The sequence below is a fragment of the Salvia miltiorrhiza genome, chromosome 4, assembly GCF_028751815.1.
Source record: "Salvia miltiorrhiza cultivar Shanhuang (shh) chromosome 4, IMPLAD_Smil_shh, whole genome shotgun sequence".
Classification (NCBI taxonomy): domain Eukaryota; kingdom Viridiplantae; phylum Streptophyta; class Magnoliopsida; order Lamiales; family Lamiaceae; genus Salvia; species Salvia miltiorrhiza.
Window position 1 is genome coordinate 48,559,210 of NC_080390.1, and position 17,661 is coordinate 48,576,870.

Here is a 17,661-nt window from a genome sequence, read left to right on the forward strand (position 1 = left end):
ACACTTAAATAAAATTTCGTCCTCGAAATTTAACTTACTTGGTTCTAACTGGGGATATCGAGCTAGAATTTCTTCTTCACGTTCCCAAGTAGCTTCATCAGATCCGTGCCTAGTCCATTGAATTTTGACTAAGGGTATTTCTTTACCTCGCAAGACCTTTACTTTTCGATCTAATATAACACTTGGCTTTTCTTCGTATGTAAGATCCTTGTTGATTTGGAGATTTTCATAATGGATGATGTGACTAGGATCGTGCAGATACTTTCGCAACATGGAGACGTGAAACACATTGTGCACTGCTGACAATTCTGGTGTTAAAGCTAGACGATAGGCAACATCACCTATGCGTTCTAGGATTTCAAACGGTCCAATAAATCGAGGTCTCAATTTTCCTTTCTTTCCGAATCGTAGAACTCCTTTCATTGGTGCTACTTTGATAAATACTTTTTCACCAACCTCGAAATATAACTCCTTTCTTCTGCGATCTGCATAAGATTTCTGTCGATCCTGCGCCATTTTAATCATCTCCTTTATCTTCTCAATGACCTCAACCGTCTTCTCAATGATTTCCGGACCTAACACTTTTCGTTCACCAACTTCGTCCCAATATAATGGCGATCTACACTTTCTCCCATATAATGCCTCATACGGAGCCATTCTAAGAGTTGTTTGAAAACTGTTGTTGTATGCAAACTCGATTAATGGTAGATGAGTTTCCCAAGTGCCTCCAATATCCATGATACTAGTCCGCAACATATCTTCCAAAATTTGTATAGTCCTTTCGGATTGTCCGTCTGTTTGAGGATGATATGCTGTTGAAAAGTTAAGTTTAGTTCCCATAGCTGCGTGTAAGCTTTTCCAGAATCTGGATGTAAATCTTGGATCTCGATCAGAGACAATAGATACTGGCACTCCATGTAGTCTAACCACCTCTTGAACATACAGTCTCGCCAATTGGTCCATTGAGTATGTCATTTTTACTGGAATGAAGTGTGCGGACTTAGTGAGTCGATCTACAACTACCCAAACTGCATCGTGTCCACGTATTGTTCTTGGAAGTCTCACCACGAAGTCCATCGTAATGTGTTCCCATTTCCATTCGGGTATCTCCAATGGATTTAGCAATCCCGACGGTCGTTGATGTTCAGCTTTCACTCGTTGACATGTCATACATCTTCCAACATACTCAGCTATTGACCTCTTCATTCCTCTCCACCAAAATATATTTCGAAGATCTTTGTACATCTTGGTGCTTCCTGGATGTGCTGTGTAAGTCGTGCAGTGTGCCTCATCCAAAATTTCTCTTATCAATTCTTTATCCTTAGGGACGCAAATTCTCCCTGCATATGTAAGTGTTCCATCACTTGCCAATGAGAAACTTGTATTATTGTCTTTTAACCCCTTACTTTTCATTTTCTGGAGGAAGCTGTTGGTCTCCTGCGCTTTTCTAATACGATCATGCAATGTAGGTTTAACAACTAGTGCTGCAAGCGTAGCCTCTGGGGTATTTGGACTAACCACCTCGAGATTCATCCTTTCAAATTCTTTTATCAAGGTTTCTTGTTGAGTTATCATTGAGGCTAGTTGTCCTTCTCCTTTTCTGCTAAGTGCATCGGCCACCACATTAGCCTTTCCAGGGTGATACTGTATGGTACAATCATAATCCTTCACGAGTTCTAGCCACCTTCTTTGCCTCATATTCAACTCCTTTTGCGTGAAGAAATATTTCAAACTCTTATGATCTGTGAAGATCTCACATTTTCCCCCATACAAGTAATGTCTCCAAATCTTTAGCGCGTGCACTACGGCTGCTAGCTCCAAATCATGCGTAGGGTAGTTATGTTCGTGCGTCTTCAACTGCCTTGACGCGTAAGCGATAACCTTTCCTTTCTGCATTAAAACACATCCCAGACCTTGCTTCGAGGCGTCGGTATAGATAACGAAATTTCCTGATTCATCGGGTATGGTCAACACTGGTGCTGTTGTTAACCTTCTTTTCAATTCCTGAAAACTCTGCTCGCATTGATCAGTCCACTTGAACACAACTCCTTTTCTGGTTAATTGTGTCATTGAGCCTGCTATCTTTGAAAATCCCTCGATGAATCTTCTATAATAACCAGCGAGCCCTAAGAAACTTCTCACTTCACTGGCGTTGGTAGGTGCCTTCCAGTTATTTACAGCTTCCACCTTCGCTGGGTCCACCTTAATTCCATTAGCACTCACCACATGACCGAGAAAAACAACTTGATCTAGCCAAAATTCACACTTCTTAAATTTGGCGTAGAGTTTCTCATTTCGTAAGGTTTCCAAAGTGATTCTGAGATGTTCTTCGTGTTGCGCTTTGTCCTTAGAATATATCAGAATGTCATCAATGAACACTACGACAAACTTATCCAAATAAGGATGGAAAACGCGGTTCATCAAATCCATAAATACCGCAGGGGCGTTTGTTAAGCCAAAAGGCATGACTACGAATTCGTAATGGCCATATCTCGTTCGAAAAGCCGTCTTTGGTATATCACCTTCCTTTATTTTGAGTTGGTGATAACCCGACCTCAAATCGATTTTTGAAAACACTCCTGCTCCTTTCAACTGATCGAATAAATCCTCTATCCTTGGCAGAGGATACTTGTTCTTGATGGTGAGTTGATTGAGTTCTCGATAGTCGATACACATCCGCATTGTTCCGTCTTTCTTCTTGACAAACAAGACTGGCGCTCCCCAGGGTGATACACTTGGTCGAATAAACCCTAGGTCCAAAAGTTCTTGCAATTGTGTCTTCAATTCCTCCAATTCCTTTGGTGCCATTCTATACGGTGCTTTCGAAACAGGTGCTACTCCAGGTAACAAATCGATCGTAAACTCTACTTGCCTATCAGGTGGTATTCCAGGTAGATTTTCGGGGAAAACATCGGGGAATTCGCATACTACTGGAACATTTTCAAGGGTGAGTTCATCATTTTCTTTGCCTACTATGCTCACCAAATAAGCGTTGCAGCCTCCTTTATTCAATATCTTCATCGCCTTCATAGCAGATATCACCATGGGCATTTTCCTTAACTTTGATCCTTGAATAGCAACTTCTTTCTCCCCTGGTATTTTGAACACGACTTCTCTTTCGCGGCACTTAATTGTTGCATGGTTTCGACTTAACCAATCCATCCCCAGAATCACATCGAAATCGTGCATTTCGATAAGGTACAAGTCAGCTTCAAGCTTTCTATTCCTAAAATTCAAGGAAATTTTTCTAGCAATCCTATTAGTCTTAATGGATTCTCCAGAGGGGATACTTATGTTCAAGTCTAAGTTCTCTACCTCCCAAATGATCTTATTCTTTTGACAAAACTTAGGGGAAATAAATGAGTGTGAAGCTCCAGAATCAAATAGAACAACAGCAGGTGTTCCTGATATAATTAACGTACCCGTCATTGTGTTGTCATCCTCAACTTCTTCTTGTTGTGTTAAGGAAAAGAAACGAGCATTTCCTTTTCTTTCTGGCTCTTTGCCACTTCCTTTGTTTAGCCCAACGTTCATTCTCCCTTCTGGCACATTCCGCTTGTTCTTAGGACAAGTACTCACTGTATGTCCCGGTTCATGGCAAAAGAAGCAAACTCCTTTTCCCCACAGACACTCTCCATTGTGGAACTTTCCACACTTCTGACATTGTGGTTTGGTTACTTGTGTGTTTGTACTGGTGTTACTGCCAAATTTCGACCTCTTATCTTGGAAGTTTCCTCCACTTTGGTTAGGATTTTCCCATTTCCTCTTCATTGGTTGATTTGTCGATTTTGATGTAGGATGGTTTGTTCCAAGAGCCGTGCCCACTTCTTCCGCTCGCTTAACCAGGTCGCTGAAATCGTCAATCACATGTGCAGCCATAATTCCTTTGATGTCAATTCTTAACCCTTTTCTGAACCTAGCGATCATCTTATCTTCTGTATCAACTAGGTGTGGAGCAAAACGGGCCAACTCATTGAATTTCCTTTCATACTCCTCTATAGTCATATTCCCTTGTTTCAACTCAAAGAACTCGGTCTCCTTATTTTCTCTGAATGAGAGGGGAAAGTATTTATTCATTACCACATCCTTGAAATTTTTCCAATTTAGAACATTGCGATCTTCCTCTCCCAACAAGCGATAGAAATGTTTCCACCATTGTCGAGCGTCCTCTTTGAGTTGAAAAACAGCGCATGAAACTTTCTGCTCATCACTACAGTTGATGTGAGTGAAGATACGTTCGAGCTCTTCCAACCACTCTTCGGCTGCTAGTGGTCCATCACGTCCATTGAATCGTGGTGGATTATAGTTCCGAAATCGCTCTACAGCTTGATCTATCGTGTTAGAGGTTCGGTTTAGGTCGGTTTGGGTAGCCTGAGTTTGGGCCTGCTGTTGGACAAAACCCTGTAAAGCGCTCAAGAATTGACTCATGAAGTCTCCTCCATTTGTTGGATGAGTTCGTCCTGCTTCTGCTTCGTGATTAGTATTTGAACTCTCGGCGTTGTGGGACTGTGCGCGTGTATTCCTCATTGTTCTATATTCAAAGGCACTATCAGTTCTATTCTACACTCGCTTGAGAGAATGATACTAAAAGAAAATTCTAGGTTATTCGTAATTCGAGGACTATGTTCAAAAAATAAATTTTCGTGAATCATACTTTAACATCATGAACTGAAATAATTTCTGAAATAAATTCATTGCTGCAATTAATCTTCAACATAATAACTTGTATACTGAACTTTCTCATAATAACTTGCATAATGAACTTGAACTTTCTGATAATAACTTCAATTATTGCAGCAAATTTCAACATACTTTCAACGTAAACAATTTATACTCATCCCTATAAAATATTTTGAAATACTTTTAAAATACATTTACCTTGAAGTCGGAGCACGTAGAGGTCGAATGGATTTTCTCACACATGACATTTAAGAATTTTATGTAAAATATTTTGCAGAGTCTACAGGAAAGTAGACCTGCTCTGATACCATGCTGTAACACCCTAATCTAATTAAGGAGTTAAATATAAAATTTAAATAAATATTTAATGCGGAAGTCTTTTAAAATAATTTAAAACTCACTTTTAAAATAAATATTTTCGAAAATAATTTTAAGAAAAATAAACCTTTAAATAAAATTGGTTTTTAAAGCACTTTTAAAACGATTTATAAGATATCAAAAATTTTCAATAATGTATTCAAATATAAAACTTGATTTTGAATTCATAAATTTGAACAACTTTATTTTCAAAGCACGACATGAAGATGTCAGAAAATTAATTAACTAATTAATAAAACTTGTACTAAGGAAAAACTCTAAATATAAAATAATATCTTTTTAGCAGCGGAAAATATAACAAAATAAAATCTTTATATAATTAAAAATTATATATGTATCCATGTATATATTTTCGTAAAGATATAAATTCTTAAATAAATATTTGAAATGAATTTAAATATAAATTAAACAAGTCATGACATTAAAATAATATAACAACATTTATTTAAATAAATCACACACAAATCTCAAATAGTATAGAATTTCAGAGTTTACATAACCAAAAGATATCACATGAAATAACATAATATGTTTTAAGAAACATTTATCTTTAAATAGATTCGACGCGCCCATTCGACTCTCCACGCGCCTCCGATATCAATCACCTGAAACTGTTGAATATGGGATGAGCATACAGGGTACACTCAGTGTGGGAACATGCAATAATTGTCCATGTTAATAAAATGGTAACACATATTGTCATAATGTAACATAACTTCCATACGCACTGTGGCATTCCAAGGACTTTAATGTCCCGGACCCTATATGTGGGCCCCTGGCGACAATATAATGGTTGCAACCCTGTAACATGAAATCGCATTGTGGCATACCAAGGACGGTGAAGTCCTGGACCAATTATGCTGGCCCCTAGCGATAAATATTTTTACAACACATACGGTAAACACATAATATTAAAATGGACAAATATTAACCACGTGCATGTACTGAAATAAATCCCACACCTGAAAATATGGATTTGATAGATAACTTGAATAATTTCAGATCAACAGTTATGTCCTAGTCGCGCCTCACCTAGTCAGATAAATTCAAATATAAAAATATAAGGGCCTGTTTGAACTTTAAAATAATTTAAACTATAAGAATTTTATATATGACCATTAAAATTATTGATTTAATAATTTAAATAATAAGATATAATTTCGTATGAAAATTTTGATTAGTAAAATAATTTAAGGACAAGTCCAACTTAATTAAAAGAAATATGCAGTTCAAAATAATTAAAATTAAGCCCAATTACTTAATTAAATCGAGCCCACCAATTTAATCAAACTTAAAACCCAAAGCCCAAGCCCATTTTCCTTCACCCTAATTTAATCATACCCACAATTCCAAAACACCACTTCACGCAGCCTCCTCACTCCCACTCTCTCTCTCAACCGACCACCCCCCCCCCCATCCTTCTCCTCCTCTTCTCGGCTCCCTCTTGGTGCCCTGCCGCCGCGTCGACAGCAACAGTCGGTCAGGCCGCCTTCCCCCTTTCCAGATCTGGTGCCGCCCAACCGCCGTCGCCGCCTCCCTGCCCATCTTCGCCGGCCGCCGTGGCGCGGCAGCGCCCAGCGACGCCTACTAGCCAACTCCCCCTGATTCCGTCCGCCGGTCGCCGCCCTCCGCCAGCAACAGCGCACGGCGCAGCTTTTCAGTCGGTTCCCTTTCGTTTTCCCGGATCGGCAGCAGCCACTCACCCACTATTTCCCCTTTTTCTTCTTCTATTTCTATTTTCTTTTTCATGTAATTAGCAATATATATAAAATTACAGAAAAATAGATGTATGCATGATTGGATTTTTGAAAACAAAGTTTTTGCTGTTTAGCCTTGGTTTTGGCGAAAATGAAGAAAACTATTGATATGCTTGAAATGAAATGACTTTACAAAAGTTATTAAAATTACCGATTGATGATGTGCAGTGAGAAATGGCAGATTTGAGTTATTTTGTGAAAAGAGCAAATGGAGAAATCTGTTGATGGTTTATGATTTGAAGCTGATGGAATGAGAATGATACAATGAGGTTTAAATAGATTGAATTACTCGTTCGTCAAAGATTTGAATGTGAAAGAAATCAAAAATTTGCTGCTTGTGGAAGAAAATCAAATCAAATCTTACGGAAAGGAAATTTAATTCAAGTTTGGCATGCTGTGATGTTTGTCAAATACTGCGAATACTGATATGTGTGGCTAAGGAGGAAATCGAATCGTGTTTTGTGTTTTATAAGTTTCAGAGGAAAAAGGATGGAGAGATTGAATTGAATATTTAAATACAAATGGAATTGCGAATAAAATATGGAATATGGATTGGAGTCTGCACAAGCAATTCTCATTCTTTTAGTTGATAAGTTATAAATATTTTAACTTAATAACTATTTTAGGTGCATCATAAAATTTGGACAATAATAAAAGGCCTAGTATTAAATAAGAATTATATAAATACTTTTAAATATAAGGCCCAACAATTTAATAATTTTATGTAAATATTTGTCTATGGCTCAAATTAACTAGAAATACTTAAAACATAAATCTATATAGTATACATTTTTAGAAGATTTATAATTTAAAACCATACATCTAACTAGGAGCGCGATTAGATAATTCATGACATAGACTAAAATTTTAAATAACCTCACAATTTAATTATAAAATGCTTCAAAATAATTTAAATATGAAATAATTTAAAACAAAAATTTAAATGAATTATTTGGTTTCGGGCTGTCACATTTATTGTTATTTTCAACAATAATATTTTCTTTTTTTATTATTTTAAATTCGATCGTATATTTACCTTCATTTTTTCGTTGGCACCACAAGTCTTAGATATCATCTCGACATATTCTAAGGTTATTAATAAATGATATTGTATATTAAAATAGTGTTTAAATGAATTAATAGGTGCTAGTTATATCAATAATACACGTGTTCTATACTGGTGACCACTCGAAATAAACTTCAAGGTTAAGCGCTCTTGACTTAGAGCACAACTAAGATGGGTGACAAACTGTAAAGTTCGTCTTAACGTATGCAATTAAGTTCAAAATACATTATAAATACCAAAATACTTGTAGGGTATAAAGCTAGATTGATAAATATATATATATTATTTCGTAACAAAAAAGAAATTAGCGATGGAATTTATTTTCGTCGCTAATACCGACGGTCATTTCCGTCGCTATTTCCGTCTCAGACGAGCACAATTAAGATGGATGACCCATTGAGAAGTTCGTCTTAACATATGCAATTAAGTTCAAAATACATTATAAATGCCAAAATACTTGTAGGGTATAAAGCTAGATTGATATATATATATATATATATATATATATATATATATATATATATATATATCGGAAATGACGTTTGAACACCAGGTGTCATGGACACCTGGTAAAAACCCAGTTTTTTTGGGGTTTAGATAGTGGGCCGGTTTTTTAAGGTTTATTGTTTTACTGTTTTAGCCCTTCATTTTTTCCCTATATATTATATCCGAAAATTGTTTTCTGTTTCCTTTTTTTCGGCTTTGTTGTTTCCTTTTTTTTCCGTATATTTTTGTTTGCTTTTTTCTTCCATTTTATTTCCTTACTTTTCGTGTGATTTTATCCTTATTTTTATGTTTTTATTTCAGAAAATTTTGTAAAGTATCTCCTAAAATAATCCTAGATTTATCTCCACATTTTATGTTAATTTGATTTGTTTCCACTAATTTAGGGATTCTCCTAAAATAATCCTAGTTTTGTTTTCATTTATATTTGTTTTTCGAATATTTAAAAAAAAAGCCGAAATAACAAGAAAAAGGGTTTTTCGAATATTTAAAAAAAATCGAAGATGATTTTAAAAAATAAAAACCGAAATAACAAGAAAAATGTGCTTGGATGATTTGAACTTGAGACCTCAACAATATGTGAGTGATACTTTACCATCTTGTCCGATAGTGGCAACTGCATTAGTCAACCGTTAGAAATAATAATAAACTGAATCAAACGAAGGGACATTGTTCGATATAATATAATATAATATAGTACTATAATATAGTATTGAAGTCGAAATAATTAAACTCAACGTTCATCAAGTTTAATTACATAATTGAATTAAATTAGTGAATGTGAAAACAAAAATAAAGCATACTCAATCCTACATATATAGAGATTTTGGTCGTAATCTATATAACATATATTTGAAAACAATAAATTTTAATATAGTATTAAACGCGATATAATAATAAGAAATGATTAAACTCAATGAAATAAAGTTGGATTAATGAATTGAAATAAATTAGTGAAGTTAAAAAAATAATATTAAAAAATGAATCATACGATGGTATTTTACTATTTTGCTCGGAGAACCATATAACATGTACTTGAAGAGAATGTAATATAGAATAAACGCGATATAATAATAGAAAAATGAACTACTATAGCGTTAATAATGAAGTCGAATAACTATACTCAATGAACTAAGGTTGAATTAATTAATTGAATTAAAATAGTGAATTTGTTAAAATATATGAATCATATGATGGGACATTGATCAAAAAACTAAAATAACATATACTTTACTTAACGCGATATAATAATAAGAAAATGAAATACTATAGTGTCAGTAATGAGAAAAAATAAAATAAAATGAATCATACGCATAGATTTTGCTCGTAAAACTATATTACATATACTTTATTAAAAATGATATAACAATAAGAGAATAAATGAAATAATATAGTGTGAGTAATGAGAAAAAATAAAATAAAATGAATCGTACGCATGTGATACTGCTTGTAAAACTATATAACATATACTTTATTTGAATACATTGTAATCTTGTATTGTATCGATATGATAATAACAAAATGAACTACGATTGTGTGAGTAACGAAATCGAATTAATTATACTCAACGAAATAAAGTTTAATTGATTAGTTGAAATTTAATTAGTGAATTTTAAAAAAAGATGAATCATATGGTGCGATTTTTCTCGAAAAGTATATAACATATACTTTATTAAAAATGATGTAAAAATAAGATAATGAAATAATATAGTGTGAGTAATGAGAAAAAATAAAATAAAATGAATCGTAAGCATGGGATTTTGCTTGTAAAACTATATAACATATAGTTTATTAAAAGCGATACAATAATAAGAAAGTGAATTAATATAGTTTAAAGTTGAATTAATGAATTAAAAAAAACTCAATAATAATAATGTGAAATGATTAAACTCAATGAAATAAAGTTGAATTAATGAATTGAAATAAATTAGTGAAGCTGGAAAAATAATATTAAAAAATGAATCATACGATGGTATTTTGCCCGGAGAATCATATATATTATAAATATATTATAAATGAAGGAATATATATGTGGGCAATATAAATGTTTAAAATTTGAAAATAACATTTTCGTACGATTGGAAATCGCTCGTGAAACTATTTAACATATATTTGGATGAGAAACAATGTATTATACGATGACATTTTGCAATGTATTGAAAATAATTTGTGAATTTTTTTGAAAAAAAAATACCAATAAAATATGAATCATATGATTGGATTCGGTCGCAAAACTATTTAAGGAATACTTTGTTCGAATGTATTATAATAAAGTATTAAATGTAATATAATTACTAAGCTTATATGTCATGAAAAATAATAATAAAAAAATATGCGACGATGAAGCGCAGTCTGTTGGTAAGACGCTTCTCCTCTAACTAATAGGTCGGGGGTTCGAGTCACCTAGGGGCTAGAGTGTGAGTGTATTTTTTCCTTTCTTTGTTTATAATAATTAAAAAAAAAATAAAAAAATATGCGAATATATACTTGCTTATAGCATAAAGATATTCATTTTATATAATTGAAATATTATTTAAGTTGGAAGCAAAAATAAAGTATAGTCAATCGTACGCAGTGATTTTGCTCGAAAAACTATATAAGGAAAAAAAAATCAAAAAAAAAAAGAAACAAAAAAAAGCAAAAAAAAAAGAAGGAAACAAAATGAAAGAAAAAAAAGAAAACAAACTAAACGAAAAAGAAGGAATAAAAAAAGAACATAAAAAAAGGAAACAAAAAAAACCGAAAAAAAGGAAACAATAAAAAAAAAAGAAAAATCATTAAATAATATGAGGGGTTAATTAGTAAATACAAAAACCCCTCTAAACCGGCCCATTTGGGTTAAATGCAAAAAAATCGATTTTATGCAGGTGTCCAGGAAATCAGGTGTCCATTTATCATCACCCTATATATATATATATAGTTGGGCTAAAATAAAAACAATTTTTTTTTCTATAAAATAGGAACACATATCACCCATTGATTTTTATAGATCTCACGGTCAGATTTTTTTTCCTTCAATCTAGCACAAATATACACGCTCCATTGATTAGAGGATATTCATGTCATTTTAGCTTTTTATAAATCATTAATTTGATACGTTTTTTTATTAGCAAATTATTTCCATATCTACACCAAATTTTCTTTGATCATTAAATCCCTAACCTAACTGTGGATTATCTTTTAAGCTTTTACGAATTTTTCTGCGCATTGAAGTTCTGTAGACCAAAAACGCAATAAAGCATAATTTCCTTTGATCTCGTCGTTGCTTGAAGATTCATATGGAGTCGTTGCTGAAGCTATCCATGTCCATTTATTTAGTATACATATTATTGTCAAAAAAGATTTCTTGGATTGCTCGATTTATACAACCTGGGTGATTTGATTGTTTTTTTTTTTTTTAATTCATACACTTTGATGTGGTACTTCAAGACATGAGTTTTATGAACTATATTACGATTTAGCACGAATTGTGCTGAGATACATATTCAATTCATACATGATAATATATTTGTTCACGATATAAGTGCATGAATTAATTTAGCATTGAACATGAATTCGTTCAATTTATATTTTCCTTAGAATTTGTTTTTATGATTCATACATTCACTTTTATTAATTCATATTGTTATAAGTTATAAATGATGAGATTATGTATTAACTCACGTTTCAAACTTTGCCATCTGATTTTACCACGTATTTGTTTATGTCCAATATGAGTCCAATCTTTTTTTACCTAATTCATACATAACTTATCCGTAGTTCTCACGATAGGATATTCCACAAAACTCAACACTAATCTGCAATCATATCATGATTTATTTCCTTTTAAATTAACACTAATTTCGGGAAGGAGTTTCTTGGAGATATACGGTCATAATTTTAATGCCTATAATGCCCATCCGTCCATAGATTCGCATGAATCAGTCGAATCACCATTTTGAATTAAAAAGCTATTCTAAAATCTAATCTTGACCGTCTGTATCTATAATTTAATGGTTAGGATGTATTCCTATTTTGTACATTAAGGGGTGTTTTCACTCTAGCCCAACCCTATATATATATAGGGGAGGGCTACAGTAAAAACACTTCTTAAAATATAAATATAAACGTTTTTACATGTACAAATTTTATCCAACAAGGTTACGAATTTATCCAACATGGTTACGAATTGTGAAAAATAAATTTTTGCTACCTTTGGGATTCGAACCCAGGACTACGAATTCATCCAAAAGGGTTACGAATCAACCGTAGATCTTGATGATCTAAGGGCTGAAAATCATTTATATTTTATACACTTAAGAGTGTTTTTATTCTAGCCCTCCCATATATATATATATATATATATATATATATATATATATATATATATATATATTATTTTTGTAAAAAAAAATTAGCGACGGAATTTATTGTGTGAGTAATTTATTCTTTTTTCTCTTTTTCTCTTTTTTCTCTTTTTCTCTTTTTATTCTAACCCGAATCCATTCTTTTTTTTCTTTTTCGAGTAAGGACTCGAGAACCTGTGAATCTAATGGATCTGGACATGAATCTCGTTTTTTTGAACCTAATGGATTTGGACCGGATCCTGACCTAAGTAAAAAAATACGGGTATGGATTTGGACCAAGCAGGATTCGATCCAGGTCCACATCTGGAGTTGGTGATGCTGCTGCATGTCGGCGGTAAGCAGTCGACGATCAAGAGATTGAGCGCGTGCGAGCTGACAAAGTGTAAGTTAGAGCCGATGAGTACGGGGGGCGGTTAAGTTGATGTCGGAGGTGGGCTGCTGAAATTATAAAAAAACAAAAAAAAGCAAAAAAAAAGGTGCAGATCCACCCCTGAAGTGCAATTAAACCCAAACGTTAACGGACACTTAAAGGCGTTAGGTCAGAGGGGGGAAATTATTCGATTTTAATTAGTTCAGGGGTTTAGTTGATACCCCTTCGACTATAGGGGGCCAGACGTGAAAAGGGTCACCACGATAGGGGCTTATTTGATATTTTTCCCTTTAATTTATAAAAAAAAAGTTTTACAGTTTTGTTCATAGTTCAGTAAAAATTATAAGCATAATACAATTTACTAAACTAACCAAAATCAGAGGGAAAAGATATGTTATATATATATTTATTTATTTATTGTTCTTGTGCAGATAAACACGGTTGTAATTTAAATCCAACGTACAAACCCATGTTGAGTAAATTAATTTCACCGTTGCATCACGTAAGTGAATTTTTACGATCATTACTTATAATTACTTATATTTACTTCTCAATCAGTTTAGATCTAATTTTTTTAATTTATTTTATCGAGCCAAATCGTTTAAATCAATTGTAAAACATATATAAGAATAGTAAGTTTAACACACCTAAACATTATGGTTCTTTGCTTCATTTTACTCTGCCATATATGCCAACATCATGAACAATAATAGTATTGGATAATATTGTAATGCCCCGACTTTTTATTAAGGATTATAGACTTTTAATTATTGATTTAAGGATTTCTTATGGTAATTAGGGTTCAGCATCCATTAATAAAATACGGACTTATGTGAATTTGATGATTACAAACGTGATAATTTATTTTTATTTTTATTTCAACGGATGATGCACTCAAAATATATTTTGAGTCCATTAAGAGAATGATGGAGCTCAAAGATTTATTTTGAGTTTTCAAATCGAAAAAAAAAATTATGTATTTATTTATTTTTACCGAGAAATTTAGGAATGATGAGTTATAAAAATTTTCCATCAATATTTTTCTCAAATTATTTTCCTATGATGTATTTATAAATTGAGAGAGTGCACTAATGTTAGTGCTATTTATTCTAATTTTGATCACAAGAGTTTTATGCTCTAGCATTTTATTAATTGATGATTAGTCTTACATATATTTTTTTTTTTACACATGGGTTATTACTACACCACATTTTTATATTTATTTAATGTAACACCCCATTATCCTCCACTAATATTTTCTTTTCCCTACCACTAATCTTTTTCCCTACCACCACTAATATTTTCTTTTCCCTACCACTAATCTTTTTTCCTACCACTACTCCTACCTCTCCACCACACTACTCCTTTTCCCCCACCACTACATTCTTTCTCCCACTCTCACAACTTTTCTCCCACCATTATCACACTCCATAGAAGCCTTTGAAGCCCCAAGAGAAGTAGCAAAGCAAGGGAGAGTGTGGGAAAACTATAGAGTGAAGGTTGTGCTTCGAGGGTGAGTTTTTCTTTGCTTTTTCTCAACTGAAAATGCTTTATAGCCATGGATTTTTACACATTTGTGTGCTATATTATGTGAGGATATGTTTTATGATTTTGGATGATTATTTTGGTAGAGTTTATTGGGTGAAAAACCGTGCATGAGGTAAGGCAGCGAATCTGCCATAAGCACACTGCTCGGCAGTGTTTTGCAAGGCGATTCCAGCCATCCAAACGGTTCCCAAAAATTCCCAAATTCATTGTGTATCATCTTTCATATGTTTTATATATATACTTTGGTAAAATTTCAGAAGGTTTGGAGCTCTTATGATTTATTTATGAATTTGTAAACATCACTGCCCATCTGGAATACATTTTTGGTAAACAATCTTTGGGAGGCCATAAGTAAAGTTTCAATCGGTGAAAACCTTTGAAACTTGAATATATCACTCTAGACTCCCGTATCTTTCTTTTGACATCGGTCTCACCATTTTTGAGTAAGGGAAACAACCGGTATAAATTCTTGAAATCTAGTTCTTATTCCTTGTACCATCCAGTAGATTTTACAAACCTACGACTTTGAGGTGGCAAAGGCCGACTTAAATCTTTGATTCTCAAGCCTATCTTTCTACTGAATATTCACTGACATGTTGGGAACTTACTTGTTCAGTTTTAGAATTTTTGGTGAAGCCTAAAGTGGTTTTTCCGATTTATGTTCTAAATCTGCCAAACTTGAACTCTTTTTTGTGCACTGAACTTTAGACAGTCATATCTTCTAAACCATGAATGTTCTTGGAGTAAATCCAACTGTAGAGTGTTATGATCTCTCCCTAGTTTTCAGATTGACCCTTGGGGTTCCCAGTGGAGTTTTGTAAAGGGAGATATGAATTTTTAAAGAAAGCCCACTGACTTGGTTGTAATCTGGAAATCTGAAATTTTCAGATTTTTGCTTGTTAAATACCCATCTTTGAGAGGGCATATCTTGCTCGTTTGAATTTTTTTTCATTCGATTCAAATTGGAGAATGATCCTTGAAATGTCTAGTTTCCAGAATGTCTTTTGGAGCCTCATTTGGAGATCCGAGGCAGATTTGATGTCTGTTGCAAAACAACCTCTTAAGAGCTCAAGTTGTTGAATTATTTTCTATGTATCAAAGTTTATTTTAAAGGATGTTTCATGAAAGATTTAGTATATGTGCGTAACGAGTTTGGGACTATTTATTTTAAATGAGGTCCGTTCTTTTATTTAAATTATGATGGACTTTTAATGAATATTTTTGGGATTAAACTCTTATTTCTTGATTTATATAAATTATTTTTTTAAGGACTTATAAATATGAATTTCGTAGGCCTACTGACCTACTGTGATCTACGGTTTTTCGATGTCTAATAGATTTGAAAATTTTATAGCAAGTCCCTACATGAGTCTTGAGTACCCTGGTAAAATTTCAAGCCATTCCAACTTCGTTTGATACTTCTTTAAAATGCAAAACCTAAACTGCACATTACTACCGAGAATTTCAGAGAACAGAGGAAAGAGTCATTCATTTCAGTAGCTTCCTGTGTGATCTAGATTTCCAAATTTTTATGGTATTAACCTTATTGTGTTAGCTAGATATCCACCAAAGTTGAGCCCAGTTTGACAACGTTTACTATTTTTTCAAAAATCTAAGTTTTCGATTGTTCAAAACTGCCGAACATGGTAGATCGTGGTAAAAACGTCATATCTCTCAAACCACTTGGAGTTTTCGACTCTACTTTTTTTTTATATGAAACTAGACTCGAAGATCTTTCTTTCGGTATGAGTCTCGAGTCCAGGAGATTTCGGAGTCAGAACAGATTAAATTTTGAAGTTGAGTCAGTGTAAAAACAGAGCATGTTTTGATGATGTTTGATTGTGATTCTTATGTGCCTTATGTGTTTGTGTTGCCTATGTGTTTGAATGAGATTAGACGAGGTATGATTGATTTTTGACTGTCTTTAATGTAACGAATTATGGATGCTAGAACCCTAAAACATTAAAAGATACCCTAGGCACGTAGAATTAGACTTTGTCTTATGACAATTTCTTCACGAACTTATCGACTCTTCATCAATGAAGGTCCGGGCGACAGAAAGTGAAGCCGAAGAAGAAACGACTCCACGCCAGCTTTAAGAACAATTGAGGTGGGCATTACTTTTACTATACGTATATAGAGATCCCCTGCGTGTCGTAGGCCTCTTATACGAATATATGCATGAGATGATTTTAACTGTTAATTTCAGTTTATTATTATGCCCAAATGATAAATGACTCTTATGAAATGTTTATGAAATGTTTATGAAATGAAATGAAATGTTTATGAAATGATTGACTGCCAAAAATGTTTATGTTTTTATATGTATCCTATCTGTGTTGGTTCACCAACTTTAAAGGAAATCCAATTGGGATCCTATGCTAGACAAAGGTCGCTAGCTAGGGTTAACGTGTACACTCATGGAGACCGCGAGTCGCTTGCGACCGGTCTTGGCGTCCGTGGTAAGGAGGCCTCCTTCCCGGCGCGTGACAGAAAGGACAGATATGGATCATATAGACTGAAAATGGGATGCGCATCCACCTTTATGAAAATGAATGAAATGTTTTAGTAAGCGCAGGTCATTCAAGAAAACCCCTGTGTGTTACTGTTGGCAGTTCAATTTATATATGTATGCATGTTGTATTTTCGGCTTATGTCACTGAGTATTTTTATACTCAGCCCTGCATGTATTTTTAAATGTGCAGGTTGAGCAGGCGATGGAATGTATCGGTGTTGAGCGGATTTCCCTTTTGATGTTTATGTAATGAAACCTTGAGTATGCATCTCCATATGCATAACTCACACGTTTTTTTCGCTGCAAACACTCTGACTTATTTATCATTTCTACTTGAACTTATTACTACTTCATTTTAATTAACTTTCAGTTGGGGTCTAGTCGTTATGGCAGACTCATTTGTGAATTACCCAAGTGGTTATATATATATACCACTAATTTGTTATTAATGTTGGTTACTTAGTAAATCCCCTTTAATTTCCGTTTCTTATTGTTCA

At 33.5% G+C, this 17,661-nt stretch overlaps 1 long non-coding RNA gene across 1 annotated transcript; it reads left to right on the forward strand.

Moving 5' to 3' along the window:
• Positions 1-14,384: 14,384 nt before the first annotated feature.
• On the forward strand, positions 14,385-17,603 carry LOC131021084 (uncharacterized). The gene is made up of 3 exons (XR_009100883.1): positions 14,385-14,614; positions 16,695-16,759; positions 17,355-17,603. It is a non-coding gene; the product is annotated as an uncharacterized LOC131021084 (long non-coding RNA).
• Positions 17,604-17,661: the final 58 nt, after the last annotated feature.